The following is a 21,330-nucleotide window of genomic DNA, read 5'->3' on the forward strand; positions in this document are numbered from 1 at the left end:
AATATGGTTAAAATGTTATATTAACTGGAGAGAATAAATGTCTCGTCCATTACCACATTTTTCATGAAGATAGAATACGGCAGAGCCCGGATAGCTCAGTCGGTAGAGCGTTAGGCTTTTAACCTAACGGTCCTGGGTTCGAGCCCCAGTTCGGGCGGGTAAATGTAGCGACTTTTTATTCGTTGTCAGTTTTATAACTAACGGCAATGTAACGTCTTTTCCGCTTTGAGAAACGCTCAATTTGCTTAGTCTGGAGAACCTTAAACAAATCATTTAACGGTCCGGGGTAGAGCCGCAGCTTGAAAGCCGTTCCTTTAATTTGAACTTAAGAAACGTTCGGCCGATCTGATTAAGGATATATTCGTGACCTTGAAAAAAAAACGGAAGTTATGTAATTCGAAATCCAAAAATTAAACTATTTACCGACGTTCGTCTGGCATTGATAGAGATGACAATTGGTCACTGTCACCAACATTATTTATCGTCGGCGATAATGGAATTTTTAAAAAAAAAGTTTTGTTTTCAAAAAATATTCCCGTTTTTTTCTTTTTCATATCAACTCTTTTTCATGTTAGTTTAAACAAAAGCCAAAAGAATCGAGTTTGACTTTCTTGGGTGGTCTGATAATCAAACCCTGCTCTTAAACGCAACCCTACGATGGTTTTCCGCGGGTACTTTTGCTTGCTGCATTTCTGCCCTAAGCCGCTACGTACCTCGTTAAGAAACCTGCTTCACTTCGAGCTCCCCCGAGCGCACCATATTGACGGTAAACTTCGAGCGGACGTTAAATCTCCAACGCGTGATGATCATCAGAGTCTCCACCCTCACACCATCCTCGAATTCCGACTTCCAAGACGCTGGATTACAAGAGGACGCCACTCCTCCCAGTCAACGACGCTTCTCGAGTTGCGACCTTTCAATCGTTAAAACGTCCCTAACGAAATATGGTTAAAATGTTATATTAACTGGAGAGAATAAATGTCTCGTCCATTACCACATTTTTCATGAAGATAGAATACGGCAGAGCCCGGATAGCTCAGTCGGTAGAGCGTTAGGCTTTTAACCTAACGGTCCTGGGTTCGAGCCCCAGTTCGGGCGGGTAAATGTAGCGATTTTTTATTCGTTGTCAGTTTTATAACTAACGGCAATGTAACGTCTTTTCCGCTTTGAGAAACGCTCAATTTGCTTAGTCTGGAGAACCTTAAACAAATCATTTAACGGTCCGGGGTAGAGCCGCAGCTTGAAAGCCGTTCCTTTAATTTGAACTTAAGAAACGTTCGGCCGATCTGATTAAGGATATATTCGTGACCTTGAAAAAAAAACGGAAGTTATGTAATTCGAAATCCAAAAATTAAACTATTTACCGACGTTCGTCTGGCATTGATAGAGATGACAATTGGTCACTGTCACCAACATTATTTATCGTCGGCGATAATGGAATTTTTAAAAAAAAAGTTTTGTTTTCAAAAAATATTCCCGTTTTTTTCTTTTTCATAGCAACTCTTTTTCATGTTAGTTTAAACAAAAGCCAAAAGAATCGAGTTTGACTTTCTTGGGTGGTCTGATAATCAAACCCTGCTCTTAAACGCAACCCTACGATGGTTTTCCGCGGGTACTTTTGCTTGCTGCATTTCTGCCCTAAGCCGCTACGTACCTCGTTAAGAAACCTGGTTCACTTCGAGCTCCCCCGAGCGCACCATATTGACGGTAAACTTCGAGCGGACGTTAAATCTCCACAGCGTGATGATCATCAGAGTCTCCACCCTCACACCATCCTCGAATTCCGACTTCCAAGACGCTGGATTACAAGAGGACGCCACTCCTTCCAGTCAACGACGCTTCTCGAGTTGCGACCTTTCAATCGTTAGAACGTCCCTAACGAAATATGGTTAAAATGTTATATTAACTGGAGAGAATAAATGTCTCGTCCATTACCACATTTTTCATGAAGATAGAATACGGCAGAGCCCGGATAGCTCAGTCGGTAGAGCGTTAGGCTTTTAACCTAACGGTCCTGGGTTCGAGCCCCAGTTCGGGCGGGTAAATGTAGCGATTTTTTATTCGTTGTCAGTTTTATAACTAACGGCAATGTAACGTCTTTTCCGCTTTGAGAAACGCTCAATTTGCTTAGTCTGGAGAACCTTAAACAAATCATTTAACGGTCCGGGGTAGAGCCGCAGCTTGAAAGCCGTTCCTTTAATTTGAACTTAAGAAACGTTCGGCCGATCTGATTAAGGATATATTCGTGACCTTGAAAAAAAACGGAAGTTATGTAATTCGAAATCCAAAAATTAAACTATTTACCGACGTTCGTCTGGCATTGATAGAGATGACAATTGGTCACTGTCACCAACATTATTTATCGTCGGCGATAATGGAATTTTTAAAAAAAAGTTTTGTTTTCAAAAAATATTCCCGTTTTTTTCTTTTTCATAGCAACTCTTTTTCATGTTAGTTTAAACAAAAGCCAAAAGAATCGAGTTTGACTTTCTTGGGTGGTCTGATAATCAAACCCTGCTCTTAAACGCAACCCTACGACGGTTTTCCGCGGGTACTTTTGCTTGCTGCATTTCTGCCCTAAGCCGCTACGTACCTCGTTCAGAAACCTGGTTCACTTCGAGCTCCCCCGAGCGCACCATATTGACGGTAAACTTCGAGCGGACGTTAAATCTCCACAGCGTGATGATCATCAGAGTCTCCACCCTCACACCATCCTCGAATTCCGACTTCCAAGACGCTGGATTACAAGAGGACGCCACTCCTTCCAGTCAACGACGCTTCTCGAGTTGCGACCTTTCAATCGTTAGAACGTCCCTAACTAAATATGGTTAAAATGTTATATTAACTGGAGAGAATAAATGTCTCGTCCATTACCACATTTTTCATGAAGATAGAATACGGCAGAGCCCGGATAGCTCAGTCGGTAGAGCGTTAGGCTTTTAACCTAACGGTCCTGGGTTCGAGCCCCAGTTCGGGCGGGTAAATGTAGCGATTTTTTATTCGTTGTCAGTTTTATAACTAACGGCAATGTAACGTCTTTTCCGCTTTGAGAAACGCTCAATTTGCTTAGTCTGGAGAACCTTAAACAAATCATTTAACGGTCCGGGGTAGAGCCGCAGCTTGAAAGCCGTTCCTTTAATTTGAACTTAAGAAACGTTCGGCCGATCTGATTAAGGATATATTCGTGACCTTGAAAAAAAACGGAAGTTATGTAATTCGAAATCCAAAAATTAAACTATTTACCGACGTTCGTCTGGCATTGATAGAGATGACAATTGGTCACTGTCACCAACATTATTTATCGTCGGCGATAATGGAATTTTTAAAAAAAAAGTTTTGTTTTCAAAAAATATTCCCGTTTTTTTCTTTTTCATAGCAACTCTTTTTCATGTTAGTTTAAACAAAAGCCAAAAGAATCGAGTTTGACTTTCTTGGGTGGTCTGATAATCAAACCCTGCTCTTAAACGCAACCCTACGATGGTTTTCCGCGGGTACTTTTGCTTGCTGCATTTCTGCCCTAAGCCGCTACGTACCTCGTTAAGAAACCTGGTTCACTTCGAGCTCCCCCGAGCGCACCATATTGACGGTAAACTTCGAGCGGACGTTAAATCTCCACAGCGTGATGATCATCAGAGTCTCCACCCTCACACCATCCTCGAATTCCGACTTCCAAGACGCTGGATTACAAGAGGACGCCACTCCTTCCAGTCAACGACGCTTCTCGAGTTGCGACCTTTCAATCGTTAGAACGTCCCTAACGAAATATGGTTAAAATGTTATATTAACTGGAGAGAATAAATGTCTCGTCCATTACCACATTTTTCATGAAGATAGAATACGGCAGAGCCCGGATAGCTCAGTCGGTAGAGCGTTAGGCTTTTAACCTAACGGTCCTGGGTTCGAGCCCCAGTTCGGGCGGGTAAATGTAGCGATTTTTTATTCGTTGTCAGTTTTATAACTAACGGCAATGTAACGTCTTTTCCGCTTTGAGAAACGCTCAATTTGCTTAGTCTGGAGAACCTTAAACAAATCATTTAACGGTCCGGGGTAGAGCCGCAGCTTGAAAGCCGTTCCTTTAATTTGAACTTAAGAAACGTTCGGCCGATCTGATTAAGGATATATTCGTGACCTTGAAAAAAAACGGAAGTTATGTAATTCGAAATCCAAAAATTAAACTATTTACCGACGTTCGTCTGGCATTGATAGAGATGACAATTGGTCACTGTCACCAACATTATTTATCGTCGGCGATAATTTAATTTTTAAAAAAAAGTTTTGTTTTCAAAAAATATTCCCGTTTTTTTCTTTTTCATAGCAACTCTTTTTCATGTTAGTTTAAACAAAAGCCAAAAGAATCGAGTTTGACTTTCTTGGGTGGTCTGATAATCAAACCCTGCTCTTAAACGCAACCCTACGATGGTTTTCCGCGGGTACTTTTGCTTGCTGCATTTCTGCCCTAAGCCGCTACGTACCTCGTTAAGAAACCTGGTTCACTTCGAGCTCCCCCGAGCGCACCATATTGACGGTAAACTTCGAGCGGACGTTAAATCTCCACAGCGTGATGATCATCAGAGTCTCCACCCTCACACCATCCTCGAATTCCGACTTCCAAGACGCTGGATTACAAGAGGACGCCACTCCTTCCAGTCAACGACGCTTCTCGAGTTGCGACCTTTCAATCGTTAGAACGTCCCTAACGAAATATGGATAAAATGTTATATTAACTGGAGAGAATAAATGTCTCGTCCATTACCACATTTTTCATGAAGATAGAATACGGCAGAGCCCGGATAGCTCAGTCGGTAGAGCGTTAGGCTTTTAACCTAACGGTCCTGGGTTCGAGCCCCAGTTCGGGCGGGTAAATGTAGCGATTTTTTATTCGTTGTCAGTTTTATAACTAACGGCAATGTAACGTCTTTTCCGCTTTGAGAAACGCTCAATTTGCTTAGTCTGGAGAACCTTAAACAAATCATTTAACGGTCCGGGGTAGAGCCGCAGCTTGAAAGCCGTTCCTTTAATTTGAACTTAAGAAACGTTCGGCCGATCTGATTAAGGATATATTCGTGACCTTGAAAAAAAAACGGAAGTTATGTAATTCGAAATCCAAAAATTAAACTATTTACCGACGTTCGTCTGGCATTGATAGAGATGACAATTGGTCACTGTCACCAACATTATTTATCGTCGGCGATAATTTAATTTTTAAAAAAAAGTTTTGTTTTCAAAAAATATTCCCGTTTTTTTCTTTTTCATAGCAACTCTTTTTCATGTTAGTTTAAACAAAAGCCAAAAGAATCGAGTTTGACTTTCTTGGGTGGTCTGATAATCAAACCCTGCTCTTCAACGCAACCCTACGACGGTTTTCCGCGGGTACTTTTGCTTGCTGCATTTCTGCCCTAAGCCGCTACGTACCTCGTTAAGAAACCTGGTTCACTTCGAGCTCCCCCGAGCGCACCATATTGACGGTAAACTTCGAGCGGACGTTAAATCTCCACAGCGTGATGATCATCAGAGTCTCCACCCTCACACCATCCTCGAATTCCGACTTCCAAGACGCTGGATTACAAGAGGACGCCACTCCTTCCAGTCAACGACGCTTCTCGAGTTGCGACCTTTCAATCGTTAGAACGTCCCTAACGAAATATGGATAAAATGTTATATTAACTGGAGAGAATAAATGTCTCGTCCATTACCACATTTTTCATGAAGATAGAATACGGCAGAGCCCGGATAGCTCAGTCGGTAGAGCGTTAGGCTTTTAACCTAACGGTCCTGGGTTCGAGCCCCAGTTCGGGCGGGTAAATGTAGCGATTTTTTATTCGTTGTCAGTTTTATAACTAACGGCAATGTAACGTCTTTTCCGCTTTGAGAAACGCTCAATTTGCTTAGTCTGGAGAACCTTAAACAAATCATTTAACGGTCCGGGGTAGAGCCGCAGCTTGAAAGCCGTTCCTTTAATTTGAACTTAAGAAACGTTCGGCCGATCTGATTAAGGATATATTCGTGACCTTGAAAAAAAAACGGAAGTTATGTAATTCGAAATCCAAAAATTAAACTATTTACCGACGTTCGTCTGGCATTGATAGAGATGACAATTGGTCACTGTCACCAACATTATTTATCGTCGGCGATAATTTAATTTTTAAAAAAAAAGTTTTGTTTTCAAAAAATATTCCCGTTTTTTTCTTTTTCATAGCAACTCTTTTTCATGTTAGTTTAAACAAAAGCCAAAAGAATCGAGTTTGACTTTCTTGGGTGGTCTGATAATCAAACCCTGCTCTTCAACGCAACCCTACGACGGTTTTCCGCGGGTACTTTTGCTTGCTGCATTTCTGCCCTAAGCCGCTACGTACCTCGTTAAGAAACCTGGTTCACTTCGAGCTCCCCCGAGCGCACCATATTGACGGTAAACTTCGAGCGGACGTTAAATCTCCACAGCGTGATGATCATCAGAGTCTCCACCCTCACACCATCCTCGAATTCCGACTTCCAAGACGCTGGATTACAAGAGGACGCCACTCCTCCCAGTCAACGACGCTTCTCGAGTTGCGACCTTTCAATCGTTAGAACGTCCCTAAAGAAATATGGTTAAAATGTTATATTAACTGGAGAGAATAAATGTCTCGTCCATTACCACATTTTTCATGAAGATAGAATACGGCAGAGCCCGGATAGCTCAGTCGGTAGAGCGTTAGGCTTTTAACCTAACGGTCCTGGGTTCGAGCCCCAGTTCGGGCGGGTAAATGTAACGATTTTTTATTCGTTGTCAGTTTTATAACTAACGGCAATGTAACGTCTTTTCCGCTTTGAGAAACGCTCAATTTGCTTAGTCTGGAGAACCTTAAACAAATCATTTAACGGTCCGGGGTAGAGCCGCAGCTTGAAAGCCGTTCCTTTAATTTGAACTTAAGAAACGTTCGGCCGATCTGATTAAGGATATATTCGTGACCTTGAAAAAAAAACGGAAGTTATGTAATTCGAAATCCAAAAATTAAACTATTTACCGACGTTCGTCTGGCATTGATAGAGATGACAATTGGTCACTGTCACCAACATTATTTATCGTCGGCGATAATTTAATTTTTAAAAAAAAGTTTTGTTTTCAAAAAATATTCCCGTTTTTTTCTTTTTCATAGCAACTCTTTTTCATGTTAGTTTAAACAAAAGCCAAAAGAATCGAGTTTGACTTTCTTGGGTGGTCTGATAATCAAACCCTGCTCTTCAACGCAACCCTACGACGGTTTTCCGCGGGTACTTTTGCTTGCTGCATTTCTGCCCTAAGCCGCTACGTACCTCGTTAAGAAACCTGGTTCACTTCGAGCTCCCCCGAGCGCACCATATTGACGGTAAACTTCGAGCGGACGTTAAATCTCCACAGCGTGATGATCATCAGAGTCTCCACCCTCACACCATCCTCGAATTCCGACTTCCAAGACGCTGGATTACAAGAGGACGCCACTCCTCCCAGTCAACGACGCTTCTCGAGTTGCGACCTTTCAATCGTTAGAACGTCCCTAAAGAAATATGGTTAAAATGTTATATTAACTGGAGAGAATAAATGTCTCGTCCATTACCACATTTTTCATGAAGATAGAATACGGCAGAGCCCGGATAGCTCAGTCGGTAGAGCGTTAGGCTTTTAACCTAACGGTCCTGGGTTCGAGCCCCAGTTCGGGCGGGTAAATGTAACGATTTTTTATTCGTTGTCAGTTTTATAACTAACGGCAATGTAACGTCTTTTCCGCTTTGAGAAACGCTCAATTTGCTTAGTCTGGAGAACCTTAAACAAATCATTTAACGGTCCGGGGTAGAGCCGCAGCTTGAAAGCCGTTCCTTTAATTTGAACTTAAGAAACGTTCGGCCGATCTGATTAAGGATATATTCGTGACCTTGAAAAAAAAACGGAAGTTATGTAATTCGAAATCCAAAAATTAAACTATTTACCGACGTTCGTCTGGCATTGATAGAGATGACAATTGGTCACTGTCACCAACATTATTTATCGTCGGCGATAATGGAATTTTTAAAAAAAAAGTTTTGTTTTCAAAAAATATTCCCGTTTTTTTCTTTTTCATAGCAACTCTTTTTCATGTTAGTTTAAACAAAAGCCAAAAGAATCGAGTTTGACTTTCTTGGGTGGTCTGATAATCAAACCCTGCTCTTAAACGCAACCCTACGACGGTTTTCCGCGGGTACTTTTGCTTGCTGCATTTCTGCCCTAAGCCGCTACGTACCTCGTTAAGAAACCTGGTTCACTTCGAGCTCCCCCGAGCGCACCATATTGACGGTAAACTTCGAGCGGACGTTAAATCTCCACAGCGTGATGATCATCAGAGTCTCCACCCTCACACCATCCTCGAATTCCGACTTCCAAGACGCTGGATTACAAGAGGACGCCACTCCTTCCAGTCAACGACGCTTCTCGAGTTGCGACCTTTCAATCGTTAGAACGTCCCTAACGAAATATGGATAAAATGTTATATTAACTGGAGAGAATAAATGTCTCGTCCATTACCACATTTTTCATGAAGATAGAATACGGCAGAGCCCGGATAGCTCAGTCGGTAGAGCGTTAGGCTTTTAACCTAACGGTCCTGGGTTCGAGCCCCAGTTCGGGCGGGTAAATGTAGCGATTTTTTATTCGTTGTCAGTTTTATAACTAACGGCAATGTAACGTCTTTTCCGCTTTGAGAAACGCTCAATTTGCTTAGTCTGGAGAACCTTAAACAAATCATTTAACGGTCCGGGGTAGAGCCGCAGCTTGAAAGCCGTTCCTTTAATTTGAACTTAAGAAACGTTCGGCCGATCTGATTAAGGATATATTCGTGACCTTGAAAAAAAAACGGAAGTTATGTAATTCGAAATCCAAAAATTAAACTATTTACCGACGTTCGTCTGGCATTGATAGAGATGACAATTGGTCACTGTCACCAACATTATTTATCGTCGGCGATAATGGAATTTTTTAAAAAAAAAGTTTTGTTTTCAAAAAATATTCCCGTTTTTTTCTTTTTCATAGCAACTCTTTTTCATGTTAGTTTAAACAAAAGCCAAAAGAATCGAGTTTGACTTTCTTGGGTGGTCTGATAATCAAACCCTGCTCTTCAACGCAACCCTACGACGGTTTTCCGCGGGTACTTTTGCTTGCTGCATTTCTGCCCTAAGCCGCTACGTACCTCGTTAAGAAACCTGGTTCACTTCGAGCTCCCCCGAGCGCACCATATTGACGGTAAACTTCGAGCGGACGTTAAATCTCCACAGCGTGATGATCATCAGAGTCTCCACCCTCACACCATCCTCGAATTCCGACTTCCAAGACGCTGGATTACAAGAGGACGCCACTCCTCCCAGTCAACGACGCTTCTCGAGTTGCGACCTTTCAATCGTTAGAACGTCCCTAACGAAATATGGTTAAAATGTTATATTAACTGGAGAGAATAAATGTCTCGTCCATTACCACATTTTTCATGAAGATAGAATACGGCAGAGCCCGGATAGCTCAGTCGGTAGAGCGTTAGGCTTTTAACCTAACGGTCCTGGGTTCGAGCCCCAGTTCGGGCGGGTAAATGTAACGATTTTTTATTCGTTGTCAGTTTTATAACTAACGGCAATGTAACGTATTTTCCGCTTTGAGAAACGCTCAATTTGCTTAGTCTGGAGAACCTTAAACAAATCATTTAACGGTCCGGGGTAGAGCCGCAGCTTGAAAGCCGTTCCTTTAATTTGAACTTAAGAAACGTTCGGCCGATCTGATTAAGGATATATTCGTGACCTTGAAAAAAAACGGAAGTTATGTAATTCGAAATCCAAAAATTAAACTATTTACCGACGTTCGTCTGGCATTGATAGAGATGACAATTGGTCACTGTCACCAACATTATTTATCGTCGGCGATAATGGAATTTTTAAAAAAAAAGTTTTGTTTTCAAAAAATATTCCCGTTTTTTTCTTTTTCATAGCAACTCTTTTTCATGTTAGTTTAAACAAAAGCCAAAAGAATCGAGTTTGACTTTCTTGGGTGGTCTGATAATCAAACCCTGCTCTTAAACGCAACCCTACGACGGTTTTCCGCGGGTACTTTTGCTTGCTGCATTTCTGCCCTAAGCCGCTACGTACCTCGTTAAGAAACCTGGTTCACTTCGAGCTCCCCCGAGCGCACCATATTGACGGTAAACTTCGAGCGGACGTTAAATCTCCACAGCGTGATGATCATCAGAGTCTCCACCCTCACACCATCCTCGAATTCCGACTTCCAAGACGCTGGATTACAAGAGGACGCCACTCCTTCCAGTCAACGACGCTTCTCGAGTTGCGACCTTTCAATCGTTAGAACGTCCCTAACGAAATATGGATAAAATGTTATATTAACTGGAGAGAATAAATGTCTCGTCCATTACCACATTTTTCATGAAGATAGAATACGGCAGAGCCCGGATAGCTCAGTCGGTAGAGCGTTAGGCTTTTAACCTAACGGTCCTGGGTTCGAGCCCCAGTTCGGGCGGGTAAATGTAGCGATTTTTTATTCGTTGTCAGTTTTATAACTAACGGCAATGTAACGTCTTTTCCGCTTTGAGAAACGCTCAATTTGCTTAGTCTGGAGAACCTTAAACAAATCATTTAACGGTCCGGGGTAGAGCCGCAGCTTGAAAGCCGTTCCTTTAATTTGAACTTAAGAAACGTTCGGCCGATCTGATTAAGGATATATTCGTGACCTTGAAAAAAAAACGGAAGTTATGTAATTCGAAATCCAAAAATTAAACTATTTACCGACGTTCGTCTGGCATTGATAGAGATGACAATTGGTCACTGTCACCAACATTATTTATCGTCGGCGATAATGGAATTTTTTAAAAAAAAAGTTTTGTTTTCAAAAAATATTCCCGTTTTTTTCTTTTTCATAGCAACTCTTTTTCATGTTAGTTTAAACAAAAGCCAAAAGAATCGAGTTTGACTTTCTTGGGTGGTCTGATAATCAAACCCTGCTCTTAAACGCAACCCTACGATGGTTTTCCGCGGGTACTTTTGCTTGCTGCATTTCTGCCCTAAGCCGCTACGTACCTCGTTAAGAAACCTGGTTCACTTCGAGCTCCCCCGAGCGCACCATATTGACGGTAAACTTCGAGCGGACGTTAAATCTCCACAGCGTGATGATCATCAGAGTCTCCACCCTCACACCATCCTCGAATTCCGACTTCCAAGACGCTGGATTACAAGAGGACGCCACTCCTTCCAGTCAACGACGCTTCTCGAGTTGCGACCTTTCAATCGTTAGAACGTCCCTAACGAAATATGGATAAAATGTTATATTAACTGGAGAGAATAAATGTCTCGTCCATTACCACATTTTTCATGAAGATAGAATACGGCAGAGCCCGGATAGCTCAGTCGGTAGAGCGTTAGGCTTTTAACCTAACGGTCCTGGGTTCGAGCCCCAGTTCGGGCGGGTAAATGTAGCGATTTTTTATTCGTTGTCAGTTTTATAACTAACGGCAATGTAACGTCTTTTCCGCTTTGAGAAACGCTCAATTTGCTTAGTCTGGAGAACCTTAAACAAATCATTTAACGGTCCGGGGTAGAGCCGCAGCTTGAAAGCCGTTCCTTTAATTTGAACTTAAGAAACGTTCGGCCGATCTGATTAAGGATATATTCGTGACCTTGAAAAAAAAACGGAAGTTATGTAATTCGAAATCCAAAAATTAAACTATTTACCGACGTTCGTCTGGCATTGATAGAGATGACAATTGGTCACTGTCACCAACATTATTTATCGTCGGCGATAATTTAATTTTTAAAAAAAAGTTTTGTTTTCAAAAAATATTCCCGTTTTTTTCTTTTTCATAGCAACTCTTTTTCATGTTAGTTTAAACAAAAGCCAAAAGAATCGAGTTTGACTTTCTTGGGTGGTCTGATAATCAAACCCTGCTCTTCAACGCAACCCTACGACGGTTTTCCGCGGGTACTTTTGCTTGCTGCATTTCTGCCCTAAGCCGCTACGTACCTCGTTAAGAAACCTGGTTCACTTCGAGCTCCCCCGAGCGCACCATATTGACGGTAAACTTCGAGCGGACGTTAAATCTCCACAGCGTGATGATCATCAGAGTCTCCACCCTCACACCATCCTCGAATTCCGACTTCCAAGACGCTGGATTACAAGAGGACGCCACTCCTTCCAGTCAACGACGCTTCTCGAGTTGCGACCTTTCAATCGTTAGAACGTCCCTAACGAAATATGGATAAAATGTTATATTAACTGGAGAGAATAAATGTCTCGTCCATTACCACATTTTTCATGAAGATAGAATACGGCAGAGCCCGGATAGCTCAGTCGGTAGAGCGTTAGGCTTTTAACCTAACGGTCCTGGGTTCGAGCCCCAGTTCGGGCGGGTAAATGTAGCGATTTTTTATTCGTTGTCAGTTTTATAACTAACGGCAATGTAACGTCTTTTCCGCTTTGAGAAACGCTCAATTTGCTTAGTCTGGAGAACCTTAAACAAATCATTTAACGGTCCGGGGTAGAGCCGCAGCTTGAAAGCCGTTCCTTTAATTTGAACTTAAGAAACGTTCGGCCGATCTGATTAAGGATATATTCGTGACCTTGAAAAAAAAACGGAAGTTATGTAATTCGAAATCCAAAAATTAAACTATTTACCGACGTTCGTCTGGCATTGATAGAGATGACAATTGGTCACTGTCACCAACATTATTTATCGTCGGCGATAATTTAATTTTTAAAAAAAAAGTTTTGTTTTCAAAAAATATTCCCGTTTTTTTCTTTTTCATAGCAACTCTTTTTCATGTTAGTTTAAACAAAAGCCAAAAGAATCGAGTTTGACTTTCTTGGGTGGTCTGATAATCAAACCCTGCTCTTCAACGCAACCCTACGACGGTTTTCCGCGGGTACTTTTGCTTGCTGCATTTCTGCCCTAAGCCGCTACGTACCTCGTTAAGAAACCTGGTTCACTTCGAGCTCCCCCGAGCGCACCATATTGACGGTAAACTTCGAGCGGACGTTAAATCTCCACAGCGTGATGATCATCAGAGTCTCCACCCTCACACCATCCTCGAATTCCGACTTCCAAGACGCTGGATTACAAGAGGACGCCACTCCTCCCAGTCAACGACGCTTCTCGAGTTGCGACCTTTCAATCGTTAGAACGTCCCTAAAGAAATATGGTTAAAATGTTATATTAACTGGAGAGAATAAATGTCTCGTCCATTACCACATTTTTCATGAAGATAGAATACGGCAGAGCCCGGATAGCTCAGTCGGTAGAGCGTTAGGCTTTTAACCTAACGGTCCTGGGTTCGAGCCCCAGTTCGGGCGGGTAAATGTAACGATTTTTTATTCGTTGTCAGTTTTATAACTAACGGCAATGTAACGTCTTTTCCGCTTTGAGAAACGCTCAATTTGCTTAGTCTGGAGAACCTTAAACAAATCATTTAACGGTCCGGGGTAGAGCCGCAGCTTGAAAGCCGTTCCTTTAATTTGAACTTAAGAAACGTTCGGCCGATCTGATTAAGGATATATTCGTGACCTTGAAAAAAAAACGGAAGTTATGTAATTCGAAATCCAAAAATTAAACTATTTACCGACGTTCGTCTGGCATTGATAGAGATGACAATTGGTCACTGTCACCAACATTATTTATCGTCGGCGATAATTTAATTTTTAAAAAAAAGTTTTGTTTTCAAAAAATATTCCCGTTTTTTTCTTTTTCATAGCAACTCTTTTTCATGTTAGTTTAAACAAAAGCCAAAAGAATCGAGTTTGACTTTCTTGGGTGGTCTGATAATCAAACCCTGCTCTTCAACGCAACCCTACGACGGTTTTCCGCGGGTACTTTTGCTTGCTGCATTTCTGCCCTAAGCCGCTACGTACCTCGTTAAGAAACCTGGTTCACTTCGAGCTCCCCCGAGCGCACCATATTGACGGTAAACTTCGAGCGGACGTTAAATCTCCACAGCGTGATGATCATCAGAGTCTCCACCCTCACACCATCCTCGAATTCCGACTTCCAAGACGCTGGATTACAAGAGGACGCCACTCCTCCCAGTCAACGACGCTTCTCGAGTTGCGACCTTTCAATCGTTAGAACGTCCCTAAAGAAATATGGTTAAAATGTTATATTAACTGGAGAGAATAAATGTCTCGTCCATTACCACATTTTTCATGAAGATAGAATACGGCAGAGCCCGGATAGCTCAGTCGGTAGAGCGTTAGGCTTTTAACCTAACGGTCCTGGGTTCGAGCCCCAGTTCGGGCGGGTAAATGTAACGATTTTTTATTCGTTGTCAGTTTTATAACTAACGGCAATGTAACGTCTTTTCCGCTTTGAGAAACGCTCAATTTGCTTAGTCTGGAGAACCTTAAACAAATCATTTAACGGTCCGGGGTAGAGCCGCAGCTTGAAAGCCGTTCCTTTAATTTGAACTTAAGAAACGTTCGGCCGATCTGATTAAGGATATATTCGTGACCTTGAAAAAAAAACGGAAGTTATGTAATTCGAAATCCAAAAATTAAACTATTTACCGACGTTCGTCTGGCATTGATAGAGATGACAATTGGTCACTGTCACCAACATTATTTATCGTCGGCGATAATGGAATTTTTAAAAAAAAAGTTTTGTTTTCAAAAAATATTCCCGTTTTTTTCTTTTTCATAGCAACTCTTTTTCATGTTAGTTTAAACAAAAGCCAAAAGAATCGAGTTTGACTTTCTTGGGTGGTCTGATAATCAAACCCTGCTCTTAAACGCAACCCTACGACGGTTTTCCGCGGGTACTTTTGCTTGCTGCATTTCTGCCCTAAGCCGCTACGTACCTCGTTAAGAAACCTGGTTCACTTCGAGCTCCCCCGAGCGCACCATATTGACGGTAAACTTCGAGCGGACGTTAAATCTCCACAGCGTGATGATCATCAGAGTCTCCACCCTCACACCATCCTCGAATTCCGACTTCCAAGACGCTGGATTACAAGAGGACGCCACTCCTTCCAGTCAACGACGCTTCTCGAGTTGCGACCTTTCAATCGTTAGAACGTCCCTAACGAAATATGGATAAAATGTTATATTAACTGGAGAGAATAAATGTCTCGTCCATTACCACATTTTTCATGAAGATAGAATACGGCAGAGCCCGGATAGCTCAGTCGGTAGAGCGTTAGGCTTTTAACCTAACGGTCCTGGGTTCGAGCCCCAGTTCGGGCGGGTAAATGTAGCGATTTTTTATTCGTTGTCAGTTTTATAACTAACGGCAATGTAACGTCTTTTCCGCTTTGAGAAACGCTCAATTTGCTTAGTCTGGAGAACCTTAAACAAATCATTTAACGGTCCGGGGTAGAGCCGCAGCTTGAAAGCCGTTCCTTTAATTTGAACTTAAGAAACGTTCGGCCGATCTGATTAAGGATATATTCGTGACCTTGAAAAAAAAACGGAAGTTATGTAATTCGAAATCCAAAAATTAAACTATTTACCGACGTTCGTCTGGCATTGATAGAGATGACAATTGGTCACTGTCACCAACATTATTTATCGTCGGCGATAATGGAATTTTTTAAAAAAAAAGTTTTGTTTTCAAAAAATATTCCCGTTTTTTTCTTTTTCATAGCAACTCTTTTTCATGTTAGTTTAAACAAAAGCCAAAAGAATCGAGTTTGACTTTCTTGGGTGGTCTGATAATCAAACCCTGCTCTTCAACGCAACCCTACGACGGTTTTCCGCGGGTACTTTTGCTTGCTGCATTTCTGCCCTAAGCCGCTACGTACCTCGTTAAGAAACCTGGTTCACTTCGAGCTCCCCCGAGCGCACCATATTGACGGTAAACTTCGAGCGGACGTTAAATCTCCACAGCGTGATGATCATCAGAGTCTCCACCCTCACACCATCCTCGAATTCCGACTTCCAAGACGCTGGATTACAAGAGGACGCCACTCCTCCCAGTCAACGACGCTTCTCGAGTTGCGACCTTTCAATCGTTAGAACGTCCCTAACGAAATATGGTTAAAATGTTATATTAACTGGAGAGAATAAATGTCTCGTCCATTACCACATTTTTCATGAAGATAGAATACGGCAGAGCCCGGATAGCTCAGTCGGTAGAGCGTTAGGCTTTTAACCTAACGGTCCTGGGTTCGAGCCCCAGTTCGGGCGGGTAAATGTAACGATTTTTTATTCGTTGTCAGTTTTATAACTAACGGCAATGTAACGTATTTTCCGCTTTGAGAAACGCTCAATTTGCTTAGTCTGGAGAACCTTAAACAAATCATTTAACGGTCCGGGGTAGAGCCGCAGCTTGAAAGCCGTTCCTTTAATTTGAACTTAAGAAACGTTCGGCCGATCTGATTAAGGATATATTCGTGACCTTGAAAAAAAACGGAAGTTATGTAATTCGAAATCCAAAAATTAAACTATTTACCGACGTTCGTCTGGCATTGATAGAGATGACAATTGGTCACTGTCACCAACATTATTTATCGTCGGCGATAATGGAATTTTTAAAAAAAAAGTTTTGTTTTCAAAAAATATTCCCGTTTTTTTCTTTTTCATAGCAACTCTTTTTCATGTTAGTTTAAACAAAAGCCAAAAGAATCGAGTTTGACTTTCTTGGGTGGTCTGATAATCAAACCCTGCTCTTAAACGCAACCCTACGACGGTTTTCCGCGGGTACTTTTGCTTGCTGCATTTCTGCCCTAAGCCGCTACGTACCTCGTTAAGAAACCTGGTTCACTTCGAGCTCCCCCGAGCGCACCATATTGACGGTAAACTTCGAGCGGACGTTAAATCTCCACAGCGTGATGATCATCAGAGTCTCCACCCTCACACCATCCTCGAATTCCGACTTCCAAGACGCTGGATTACAAGAGGACGCCACTCCTTCCAGTCAACGACGCTTCTCGAGTTGCGACCTTTCAATCGTTAGAACGTCCCTAACGAAATATGGATAAAATGTTATATTAACTGGAGAGAATAAATGTCTCGTCCATTACCACATTTTTCATGAAGATAGAATACGGCAGAGCCCGGATAGCTCAGTCGGTAGAGCGTTAGGCTTTTAACCTAACGGTCCTGGGTTCGAGCCCCAGTTCGGGCGGGTAAATGTAGCGATTTTTTATTCGTTGTCAGTTTTATAACTAACGGCAATGTAACGTCTTTTCCGCTTTGAGAAACGCTCAATTTGCTTAGTCTGGAGAACCTTAAACAAATCATTTAACGGTCCGGGGTAGAGCCGCAGCTTGAAAGCCGTTCCTTTAATTTGAACTTAAGAAACGTTCGGCCGATCTGATTAAGGATATATTCGTGACCTTGAAAAAAAAACGGAAGTTATGTAATTCGAAATCCAAAAATTAAACTATTTACCGACGTTCGTCTGGCATTGATAGAGATGACAATTGGTCACTGTCACCAACATTATTTATCGTCGGCGATAATGGAATTTTTTAAAAAAAAAGTTTTGTTTTCAAAAAATATTCCCGTTTTTTTCTTTTTCATAGCAACTCTTTTTCATGTTAGTTTAAACAAAAGCCAAAAGAATCGAGTTTGACTTTCTTGGGTGGTCTGATAATCAAACCCTGCTCTTCAACGCAACCCTACGACGGTTTTCCGCGGGTACTTTTGCTTGCTGCATTTCTGCCCTAAGCCGCTACGTACCTCGTTAAGAAACCTGGTTCACTTCGAGCTCCCCCGAGCGCACCATATTGACGGTAAACTTCGAGCGGACGTTAAATCTCCACAGCGTGATGATCATCAGAGTCTCCACCCTCACACCATCCTCGAATTCCGACTTCCAAGACGCTGGATTACAAGAGGACGCCACTCCTCCCAGTCAACGACGCTTCTCGAGTTGCGACCTTTCAATCGTTAGAACGTCCCTAACGAAATATGGTTAAAATGTTATATTAACTGGAGAGAATAAATGTCTCGTCCATTACCACATTTTTCATGAAGATAGAATACGGCAGAGCCCGGATAGCTCAGTCGGTAGAGCGTTAGGCTTTTAACCTAACGGTCCTGGGTTCGAGCCCCAGTTCGGGCGGGTAAATGTAACGATTTTTTATTCTTTGTCAGTTTTATAACTAACGGCAATGTAACGTATTTTCCGCTTTGAGAAACGCTCAATTTGCTTAGTCTGGAGAACCTTAAACAAATCATTTAACGGTCCGGGGTAGAGCCGCAGCTTGAAAGCCGTTCCTTTAATTTGAACTTAAGAAACGTTCGGCCGATCTGATTAAGGATATATTCGTGACCTTGAAAAAAAAACGGAAGTTATGTAATTCGAAATCCAAAAATTAAACTATTTACCGACGTTCGTCTGGCATTGATAGAGATGACAATTGGTCACTGTCACCAACATTATTTATCGTCGGCGATAATGGAATTTTTAAAAAAAAAGTTTTGTTTTCAAAAAATATTCCCGTTTTTTTCTTTTTCATAGCAACTCTTTTTCATGTTAGTTTAAACAAAAGCCAAAAGAATCGAGTTTGACTTTCTTGGGTGGTCTGATAATCAAACCCTGCTCTTAAACGCAACCCTACGACGGTTTTCCGCGGGTACTTTTGCTTGCTGCATTTCTGCCCTAAGCCGCTACGTACCTCGTTAAGAAACCTGGTTCACTTCGAGCTCCCCCGAGCGCACCATATTGACGGTAAACTTCGAGCGGACGTTAAATCTCCACAGCGTGATGATCATCAGAGTCTCCACCCTCACACCATCCTCGAATTCCGACTTCCAAGACGCTGGATTACAAGAGGACGCCACTCCTTCCAGTCAACGACGCTTCTCGAGTTGCGACCTTTCAATCGTTAGAACGTCCCTAACGAAATATGGATAAAATGTTATATTAACTGGAGAGAATAAATGTCTCGTCCATTACCACATTTTTCATGAAGATAGAATACGGCAGAGCCCGGATAGCTCAGTCGGTAGAGCGTTAGGCTTTTAACCTAACGGTCCTGGGTTCGAGCCCCAGTTCGGGCGGGTAAATGTAGCGATTTTTTATTCGTTGTCAGTTTTATAACTAACGGCAATGTAACGTCTTTTCCGCTTTGAGAAACGCTCAATTTGCTTAGTCTGGAGAACCTTAAACAAATCATTTAACGGTCCGGGGTAGAGCCGCAGCTTGAAAGCCGTTCCTTTAATTTGAACTTAAGAAACGTTCGGCCGATCTGATTAAGGATATATTCGTGACCTTGAAAAAAAAACGGAAGTTATGTAATTCGAAATCCAAAAATTAAACTATTTACCGACGTTCGTCTGGCATTGATAGAGATGACAATTGGTCACTGTCACCAACATTATTTATCGTCGGCGATAATGGAATTTTTTAAAAAAAAAGTTTTGTTTTCAAAAAATATTCCCGTTTTTTTCTTTTTCATAGCAACTCTTTTTCATGTTAGTTTAAACAAAAGCCAAAAGAATCGAGTTTGACTTTCTTGGGTGGTCTGATAATCAAACCCTGCTCTTAAACGCAACCCTACGACGGTTTTCCGCGGGTACTTTTGCTTGCTGCATTTCTGCCCTAAGCCGCTACGTACCTCGTTAAGAAACCTGGTTCACTTCGAGCTCCCCCGAGCGCACCATATTGACGGTAAACTTCGAGCGGACGTTAAATCTCCACAGCGTGATGATCATCAGAGTCTCCAACCTCACACCATCCTCGAATTCCGACTTCCAAGACGCTGGATTACAAGAGGACGCCACTCCTCCCAGTCAACGACGCTTCTCGGGTTGCGACCTTTCAAGACGCTGGATTACAAGAGGACGCCACTCCTCCCAGTCAACGACGCTTCTCGAGTTGCGACCTTTCAATCGTTAGAACGTCCCTAACGAAATATGGTTAAAATGTTATATTAACTGGAGAGAATAAATGTCCCGTTCATTACCACATTTTTCATGAAGATCGAATATGGCAGAGCCCGGATAGCTCAGTCGGTAGAGCGTCAGCATTTTAACCTAACGGTCCTGGGTTCGAGCCCCAGTTTGGGCGGAGGGAGATTTCGCGTTTGGTTTTTTGGAGAGTGCGGTTCGTTTTTCTTTGCTCTCCTCGCCTGCTCGCTAAGCCTTAGTTTCGGTTATTTTTCTTACAATTTGTTTCCTTAATTTATAATTTACTAATCCGCGCAGTTTTTTTTTCGGTTTCCTTGCCCTCCTGGGTTTTCGTCTGAAATCCAGGATGGATATTTTTAAACGCTCTAACTTTTTAACCTGCACTAACCAAGATATAACAGAAGATGATGTTATTACGGCGATCCACCTGGCTTTTGGGTTGGAGGCCATCTCGTCGGTTGTTCCAACTACAGGAGGTTTTTTTGTAACGTTCGTCACTGTTAAGGACGCCGAGGACTGCGTTTTGCAGGGAATTGATATTAATGAAGAAGTCTATGCCGTGTCGAATGTTGCTGTTAAGGTAGTGGTAGCCTCTTTTTTTGGTTTACCGGAATTTGTTGCTGACGAGGCTTTGATGGAGAAATTGCGTAGTATGGGCTGTGATTTAAAGGGAGAGATAGTATGGGCGAAGAATAAGAAGAATATTTACACGGGAGTTCGACGTGTGAAGGTGGCGTTACCGGAAGGGGTTTCGTCACTTCCCTATCGCATTAAACTTAAGGACATGATGGGGGTGGAGTCCTTTTACGAAGTCCAGCATGATCGCCAAGGCCGGGTCTGTAACGGGTGTTTGGCTTCCGATCACATATACAAGGACTGTCCTAAGTTTGTTTCTTTCGGTTGCAAGCAACAGGGCCACACCGTTCGTAATTGTCCTCAGCGGGCTGGTAATAATAATTCCGCTGATAAGTCAGAGGGCGATGCGCCACAGGATACGGCTGACGTGGGTGTTAGTAAACCGGATGCTGCGATAATTCATCGTTCTTCTAAATTTAAACAGAGCGGTAGGCCTAACAGCAAGCGTCATCATTCAACGGACGACGGTGACGTCATTTCGTTTCCGTATCGCCGAAAGAGTTCCTCTATTCTTAAGTCCTCCCGCCTGACCGGTAAGCTTGCCTCTACGCCCAATTTGCCTCCTGGTGACGACTCTGACCCCATGGGGTCTGGAGGGCAGCAGTCTGATGGAGTTTTGGAAGATCACAACATGGCATAATTAATATGGCGTTACGTTTTTTATCGCTAAATGTTAATGGATTGCGTGATAAGACGAAAATGGAACATGTAATAGCTTTTATAAAGGACTATGATCTCGTTTTTTTACAAGAAACCCACTGGCTCCCGGAACATGTAGCTATTTTTAAAACGTTTTTTAGAGGTAAAGTTTTTATTGACCTGGATTTAAATAATGGAGGTTTTTGCGGTGTTGCAACTTTAATACGGCCAGGAAT

At 42.3% G+C, this 21,330-nt stretch overlaps 42 non-coding genes across 42 annotated transcripts; 21 read left to right on the forward strand and 21 right to left on the reverse strand.

The window, feature by feature from the left end:
- The first annotated feature begins 84 nt into the window (after positions 1 to 84).
- TRNAK-UUU (transfer RNA lysine (anticodon UUU)) lies at positions 85 to 157 on the forward strand. Its single transcript has one exon. It is a non-coding gene; the product is annotated as a tRNA-Lys (tRNA).
- Positions 158 to 590: 433 nt separating this feature from the next.
- Positions 591 to 889, reverse strand: LOC149965951 (signal recognition particle RNA). The gene has a single exon (XR_016473247.1).
- Positions 890 to 1,025: 136 nt separating this feature from the next.
- Positions 1,026 to 1,098, forward strand: TRNAK-UUU (transfer RNA lysine (anticodon UUU)). Its single transcript has one exon. It is a non-coding gene; the product is annotated as a tRNA-Lys (tRNA).
- A 433-nt stretch (positions 1,099 to 1,531) lies between these two features.
- On the reverse strand, positions 1,532 to 1,830 carry LOC149965953 (signal recognition particle RNA). The gene has a single exon (XR_016473033.1).
- A 136-nt stretch (positions 1,831 to 1,966) lies between these two features.
- TRNAK-UUU (transfer RNA lysine (anticodon UUU)) lies at positions 1,967 to 2,039 on the forward strand. Its single transcript has one exon. It is a non-coding gene; the product is annotated as a tRNA-Lys (tRNA).
- Positions 2,040 to 2,470: 431 nt separating this feature from the next.
- Positions 2,471 to 2,769, reverse strand: LOC149965955 (signal recognition particle RNA). Its single transcript, XR_016474885.1, has one exon.
- A 136-nt stretch (positions 2,770 to 2,905) lies between these two features.
- TRNAK-UUU (transfer RNA lysine (anticodon UUU)) lies at positions 2,906 to 2,978 on the forward strand. The gene has a single exon. It is a non-coding gene; the product is annotated as a tRNA-Lys (tRNA).
- A 432-nt stretch (positions 2,979 to 3,410) lies between these two features.
- Positions 3,411 to 3,709, reverse strand: LOC149965957 (signal recognition particle RNA). Its single transcript, XR_016473034.1, has one exon.
- A 136-nt stretch (positions 3,710 to 3,845) lies between these two features.
- TRNAK-UUU (transfer RNA lysine (anticodon UUU)) lies at positions 3,846 to 3,918 on the forward strand. The gene has a single exon. It is a non-coding gene; the product is annotated as a tRNA-Lys (tRNA).
- Positions 3,919 to 4,349: 431 nt separating this feature from the next.
- On the reverse strand, positions 4,350 to 4,648 carry LOC149965959 (signal recognition particle RNA). The gene has a single exon (XR_016473037.1).
- Positions 4,649 to 4,784: 136 nt separating this feature from the next.
- On the forward strand, positions 4,785 to 4,857 carry TRNAK-UUU (transfer RNA lysine (anticodon UUU)). Its single transcript has one exon. It is a non-coding gene; the product is annotated as a tRNA-Lys (tRNA).
- Positions 4,858 to 5,289: 432 nt separating this feature from the next.
- On the reverse strand, positions 5,290 to 5,588 carry LOC149965961 (signal recognition particle RNA). The gene has a single exon (XR_016474101.1).
- Positions 5,589 to 5,724: 136 nt separating this feature from the next.
- TRNAK-UUU (transfer RNA lysine (anticodon UUU)) lies at positions 5,725 to 5,797 on the forward strand. Its single transcript has one exon. It is a non-coding gene; the product is annotated as a tRNA-Lys (tRNA).
- Positions 5,798 to 6,230: 433 nt separating this feature from the next.
- On the reverse strand, positions 6,231 to 6,529 carry LOC149965963 (signal recognition particle RNA). Its single transcript, XR_016473581.1, has one exon.
- Positions 6,530 to 6,665: 136 nt separating this feature from the next.
- On the forward strand, positions 6,666 to 6,738 carry TRNAK-UUU (transfer RNA lysine (anticodon UUU)). Its single transcript has one exon. It is a non-coding gene; the product is annotated as a tRNA-Lys (tRNA).
- Positions 6,739 to 7,170: 432 nt separating this feature from the next.
- Positions 7,171 to 7,469, reverse strand: LOC149965965 (signal recognition particle RNA). Its single transcript, XR_016473583.1, has one exon.
- A 136-nt stretch (positions 7,470 to 7,605) lies between these two features.
- Positions 7,606 to 7,678, forward strand: TRNAK-UUU (transfer RNA lysine (anticodon UUU)). Its single transcript has one exon. It is a non-coding gene; the product is annotated as a tRNA-Lys (tRNA).
- Positions 7,679 to 8,111: 433 nt separating this feature from the next.
- On the reverse strand, positions 8,112 to 8,410 carry LOC149965967 (signal recognition particle RNA). Its single transcript, XR_016474203.1, has one exon.
- A 136-nt stretch (positions 8,411 to 8,546) lies between these two features.
- TRNAK-UUU (transfer RNA lysine (anticodon UUU)) lies at positions 8,547 to 8,619 on the forward strand. Its single transcript has one exon. It is a non-coding gene; the product is annotated as a tRNA-Lys (tRNA).
- A 434-nt stretch (positions 8,620 to 9,053) lies between these two features.
- On the reverse strand, positions 9,054 to 9,352 carry LOC149965969 (signal recognition particle RNA). Its single transcript, XR_016473584.1, has one exon.
- Positions 9,353 to 9,488: 136 nt separating this feature from the next.
- Positions 9,489 to 9,561, forward strand: TRNAK-UUU (transfer RNA lysine (anticodon UUU)). Its single transcript has one exon. It is a non-coding gene; the product is annotated as a tRNA-Lys (tRNA).
- A 432-nt stretch (positions 9,562 to 9,993) lies between these two features.
- LOC149965971 (signal recognition particle RNA) lies at positions 9,994 to 10,292 on the reverse strand. Its single transcript, XR_016474214.1, has one exon.
- A 136-nt stretch (positions 10,293 to 10,428) lies between these two features.
- On the forward strand, positions 10,429 to 10,501 carry TRNAK-UUU (transfer RNA lysine (anticodon UUU)). Its single transcript has one exon. It is a non-coding gene; the product is annotated as a tRNA-Lys (tRNA).
- Positions 10,502 to 10,935: 434 nt separating this feature from the next.
- LOC149965973 (signal recognition particle RNA) lies at positions 10,936 to 11,234 on the reverse strand. Its single transcript, XR_016473038.1, has one exon.
- A 136-nt stretch (positions 11,235 to 11,370) lies between these two features.
- On the forward strand, positions 11,371 to 11,443 carry TRNAK-UUU (transfer RNA lysine (anticodon UUU)). The gene has a single exon. It is a non-coding gene; the product is annotated as a tRNA-Lys (tRNA).
- Positions 11,444 to 11,875: 432 nt separating this feature from the next.
- LOC149965975 (signal recognition particle RNA) lies at positions 11,876 to 12,174 on the reverse strand. The gene has a single exon (XR_016474110.1).
- Positions 12,175 to 12,310: 136 nt separating this feature from the next.
- Positions 12,311 to 12,383, forward strand: TRNAK-UUU (transfer RNA lysine (anticodon UUU)). Its single transcript has one exon. It is a non-coding gene; the product is annotated as a tRNA-Lys (tRNA).
- Positions 12,384 to 12,816: 433 nt separating this feature from the next.
- On the reverse strand, positions 12,817 to 13,115 carry LOC149965977 (signal recognition particle RNA). Its single transcript, XR_016473588.1, has one exon.
- A 136-nt stretch (positions 13,116 to 13,251) lies between these two features.
- TRNAK-UUU (transfer RNA lysine (anticodon UUU)) lies at positions 13,252 to 13,324 on the forward strand. Its single transcript has one exon. It is a non-coding gene; the product is annotated as a tRNA-Lys (tRNA).
- Positions 13,325 to 13,756: 432 nt separating this feature from the next.
- On the reverse strand, positions 13,757 to 14,055 carry LOC149965979 (signal recognition particle RNA). The gene has a single exon (XR_016473589.1).
- Positions 14,056 to 14,191: 136 nt separating this feature from the next.
- Positions 14,192 to 14,264, forward strand: TRNAK-UUU (transfer RNA lysine (anticodon UUU)). Its single transcript has one exon. It is a non-coding gene; the product is annotated as a tRNA-Lys (tRNA).
- A 433-nt stretch (positions 14,265 to 14,697) lies between these two features.
- On the reverse strand, positions 14,698 to 14,996 carry LOC149965981 (signal recognition particle RNA). The gene has a single exon (XR_016474225.1).
- A 136-nt stretch (positions 14,997 to 15,132) lies between these two features.
- TRNAK-UUU (transfer RNA lysine (anticodon UUU)) lies at positions 15,133 to 15,205 on the forward strand. Its single transcript has one exon. It is a non-coding gene; the product is annotated as a tRNA-Lys (tRNA).
- Positions 15,206 to 15,639: 434 nt separating this feature from the next.
- Positions 15,640 to 15,938, reverse strand: LOC149965983 (signal recognition particle RNA). The gene has a single exon (XR_016473590.1).
- Positions 15,939 to 16,074: 136 nt separating this feature from the next.
- On the forward strand, positions 16,075 to 16,147 carry TRNAK-UUU (transfer RNA lysine (anticodon UUU)). The gene has a single exon. It is a non-coding gene; the product is annotated as a tRNA-Lys (tRNA).
- A 432-nt stretch (positions 16,148 to 16,579) lies between these two features.
- Positions 16,580 to 16,878, reverse strand: LOC149965985 (signal recognition particle RNA). Its single transcript, XR_016474236.1, has one exon.
- Positions 16,879 to 17,014: 136 nt separating this feature from the next.
- TRNAK-UUU (transfer RNA lysine (anticodon UUU)) lies at positions 17,015 to 17,087 on the forward strand. Its single transcript has one exon. It is a non-coding gene; the product is annotated as a tRNA-Lys (tRNA).
- Positions 17,088 to 17,521: 434 nt separating this feature from the next.
- Positions 17,522 to 17,820, reverse strand: LOC149965987 (signal recognition particle RNA). The gene has a single exon (XR_016473593.1).
- Positions 17,821 to 17,956: 136 nt separating this feature from the next.
- Positions 17,957 to 18,029, forward strand: TRNAK-UUU (transfer RNA lysine (anticodon UUU)). The gene has a single exon. It is a non-coding gene; the product is annotated as a tRNA-Lys (tRNA).
- Positions 18,030 to 18,462: 433 nt separating this feature from the next.
- LOC149965989 (signal recognition particle RNA) lies at positions 18,463 to 18,761 on the reverse strand. The gene has a single exon (XR_016474247.1).
- A 136-nt stretch (positions 18,762 to 18,897) lies between these two features.
- Positions 18,898 to 18,970, forward strand: TRNAK-UUU (transfer RNA lysine (anticodon UUU)). Its single transcript has one exon. It is a non-coding gene; the product is annotated as a tRNA-Lys (tRNA).
- Positions 18,971 to 19,404: 434 nt separating this feature from the next.
- LOC149965991 (signal recognition particle RNA) lies at positions 19,405 to 19,703 on the reverse strand. Its single transcript, XR_016474053.1, has one exon.
- Between the last annotated feature and the right edge of the window lie 1,627 nt (positions 19,704 to 21,330).

The sequence above is a fragment of the Leiobunum rupestre genome, chromosome 1 (genome assembly GCF_980474605.1).
Source record: "Leiobunum rupestre chromosome 1, qqLeiRupe1.1.hap1, whole genome shotgun sequence".
Classification (NCBI taxonomy): domain Eukaryota; kingdom Metazoa; phylum Arthropoda; class Arachnida; order Opiliones; family Sclerosomatidae; genus Leiobunum; species Leiobunum rupestre.